Source organism: Leptonychotes weddellii, chromosome 2 (genome assembly GCF_054177405.1).
Source record: "Leptonychotes weddellii isolate Sample4059 chromosome 2, ASM5417740v2, whole genome shotgun sequence".
NCBI lineage: Eukaryota > Metazoa > Chordata > Mammalia > Carnivora > Phocidae > Leptonychotes > Leptonychotes weddellii.
In genome coordinates this window covers 72,174,861-72,178,715 of record NC_138370.1, presented here as the reverse complement: position 1 = coordinate 72,178,715, position 3,855 = coordinate 72,174,861, and positions in this window count along the sequence as shown.

The window sequence follows — 3,855 nt, the reverse complement described above, 5'->3', positions numbered from 1 at the left end:
TGATGTCACAAAAGCCAAGGTATAAGGAATCAGTGAACTAAGAACTGAAAAAGGACCATATGATTTGAAGAGCAAGTAATTCTTGCAACATGGTGAACTAAGTTAATGTAGTTAATCATTTAGCACATTAAAAATACATAGAAATGATGGGTAAAGGTAATCAAAAATATTTTGTAAAGATTTATTTATTTTGGAGAGAGAACATGTAAGGGGGTAGGGGCAGAGGGAGAAGGAGAGAGAAACTGAAGCAGACTCCCCCCGAGCACAGGGCCAGAAAAGGGGCTCCATCTCAGGACCCTGAGATCTTGACGCAAACCCAAACCAAGATTCAGACACTTAACTGACTGTGCCATCCAGGTGCACCCCAAAATATTTTTTAATACAAAGCTGAGCTCAAAAGAAAGAAAGGGAAAACCTTCCAAAATACCAAAAAGAAGACTGAACTCAAATACTTAATGGGAAGTAGAAACTAATATTGTGTTGGGAGTTTGAGTGCTCAGACCTATATTGGCTCTGGGATTGGAGCCTGGGTTTTCAATACCCATGCAGGTCTTGAGACAGAGCCTCAGGCAGGTAGGGCCTGAAAGTGTATCCTGTCTTTTAAAAAAGGAAGTAAAAAATCTGTGTACAACTGGATGAGAAAACAATAAGGGAAATTTGCTGTTCCTAAAGAGCAATCAAAGAAACACATAGTCACTCCAAAGACATCTGGATGCATACTACCTGCATGGTTAAGAACTAATAAAAATACCATGACCCAGAAATATCAAACTCTCTCAATGGGACACTTTTAAAACCCAGGGCACAAGGTATTCCCACAGTTAAAACAATTTCTGAAGAAGAGCTGACAAAAAATTGCACAATTTGTAATGAAGCAAAAAATAAGAATGGAGAGTCTACAGATAACCAGTGAATGGAATTATCACTCTTTTTAAAAAAGATTTTCTTTATTTATCAGAGAGACAGAGCATGCACAAGCATGGGGGAGGGGCAGAGGGAGAAGCAGGCTCCCCACTGAGCAGGGAGCCCAATAAGAGGCTCCATCCCAGGACACTAGGATCATGACCTGACCTGAGCCGAAGGCAGACTCTTAACCGACTGTGCTATCCAGGTGTCCTTGGAATTATCACTCTTAAGAAACAGAACAAATGAAATAATTAGAAAGAGATCATCAAGAAAATATACTAAAAATGCTTAAGAGGTTAAGAGAAAGGAAAAGAAACTATTATGAAAGAATGGGTAAATATAAAGATTTTAAAATAGAACCAAATAAAATTTCTAAAGGGAAATAAATACAGTTATTAAATTTTTATACCAGTGTTAATAGCTTTATCAAGGTATAATTTATATACAAGAAAATCAATCCACTGTAAGGACATAGCTCAATAATTTTTAGTAAATGTGTAGAGTTGTACATCCATTACTGCGATCTTGTTTTGGTACATGTCCATTGCCCCAAATAGTGATTACATTTTAATATTAATGGGAAGTCAAATAAAACTCCAGAAAAGAAACATCAACTATATTAGAAATAGTAAGCAAATCAGTGGTTGCCTGTGGTCAAGGGCTGGAGAGAATTGATGGAGATGAATATAAAGGAACTCTCTAGGGTAATGCAAAGATCTATATCTTGGTTGTGGCAGAAGTTACAGAGTATATAAAATTGCAAAGCTCATGGAAATGTATACTTACATTAGTCTATCTTAGTCCATTCTGCTTGCTGTAACAAAATACCACAGAATGGGTGGCTTCTAAACAATAGAAACTTAATTTCTCAGAATTCTGAAGCCTGGAAGTCCAAGATCAGGGTGCCAGCATGGTTAAGTGAGGGTCCTCTTCTGGACTGCAGAATTCTTTCTGTGTCCTCACATGAAAGAAGGCACAAGGGGACTCTCTGAGGTCTCTTTTATAAGGGTGTAATTCCATCAGGAAGGTTGTACCCTGATGACCTAAATCACTTCCTAAAGTGTTCATCTCCAAATACCCTCTCATTGGCGATTAAGTTTCAACATATGAATTTGGGGGTGGTAGGGGAACACAAACCTTCAGTCTATCATAAGGATTTTCCAGATAAAAGAAAAAGACATGTCTTCAGCTTGAAGAAATGCAGTAAGCACTGAAAAGGATAAACAGAAACAAATCCATAACGGTGGCATGGTGAACTACAGAACACCACATATCAAAAGTTAAAAGTAACCAAAGAAGAAAAACTACCTTGAAAACAGCAACAGTTTGATTGATAGCAAACTCCTTTTCAGCATCAATAGGAATCAGAAGAAATAAAATAATATCTTCAAAATACTAAAATAATATCTGTCAACCTAGAATTCTACATTTAGCTAAACCATCAATCAGGAAATAAGGAATAGAAAGCCATTTTCAGATGAAAAGAGAAAGCTTACTATTCATAAACTAAAGAATGTATTTCAAAAATCAAAGCCTTGGAGCACCTGGGTGGCTCAGCCGTTAAGCGTCTGCCTTCGGCTCAGGTCATGATCCCAGGGTCCTGGGATCGAGCTCCGCATCGGGCTCCCTGCTCCGCGGGAAGCCTGCTTCTCCCTCTCCCACTCCCTATAGCTTCCCTCTCTCGCTATGTCTCTGTCAAATAAATAAAATCTTAAAAAAAAAAAAATCAAAGCCTTTGTATAGTAAAAAGGAATTGAAGGCTCTTCCCAGGGCTGATTCAATAGAGGGATAACAGTGCAACCTCACAGTAATGGCTCAAAAGTGAGCAGGTAGAAGGAATTTAGGAGAATCCAGGAAGATGAGGCCTGTGCCTTTTTCTTTTCTAGTTGTAGTACATCAGGTGAAAATGTTATTGAAGGAGAGTAGAGTGTGGTTGTGGACCCAGCAGTAAAGCTCAGCATAGTTGTGGGCTAACTAAAACACAAGAGAAAGTGTTACTGGAGAAATGTTGATTGTCCAGCTGAGAATGGAAACCAACCATTACTACCAGGAATCCATAACAAATTATTTTGGCAGGAAAATATTGCTCCTTTAATTCAATACAGAGTGAAGTTTTAGAGAGATGGTAATAGGTCTTTGGTGATAGCACCTTTAAATTCCAGGTTTTGAAAGATAATTCAAAATGATTAAAAATCATGGCAAGCAAGATTTTCAGTAGGTATGTCAGAATCAAGGAGGTAGGGAGAAAGGCAATAGGGAGTTGTCATATTCATTTGCTTGCCATTCCATGTGGGATGTTTCTTTTCAAAATATTTCTTGAATATATTCTGGGTAGAAGAATTTTAAAGAAAGATTTAAAATATACATTTCTGTATATATATTTATATAAATATATCTTATATATTTTATTATTATATATAATATATAAATACATTGTTTATATTTTACTATATGTTTATTACATATATTATTTATTATAATTATACATATTACATATATATATAATGTATATATTCTACTCTGTTAGAGGAGACTATTTTAGGTGTAGCAGTGAACACAAATTTGAAAACAAAATGTTTACTATCTAACATGAAAAGGCACTTCCCCAGCATTTTAGTATAACAATGCCTAATGTGCATTTTTCAAAGTCTACTTGGGCTTCCTCTACCTCTGAGCAGGACCATACTTGTATTCTTACAGTAATGAGACTGATATTTCAAGACAACAAGACATACCAACCAATCAAAGGGTCTCACCAGTTTCCATAGTCCTCACTCTCCTTCCTAATCCTCTTCTTAAGATGGGAATCTCTGGGTATCTGACTCTTATAGGACCCCTGAGCTGACTTTGCTCCCTTAGGGAGAGAGGGGTTGCCCTCACCTTATAGCCCAGATTTTGTGGAATGAACTAGTTTCAGCAAATGTAAGAGTACTCTCCTGCTTTTCATTA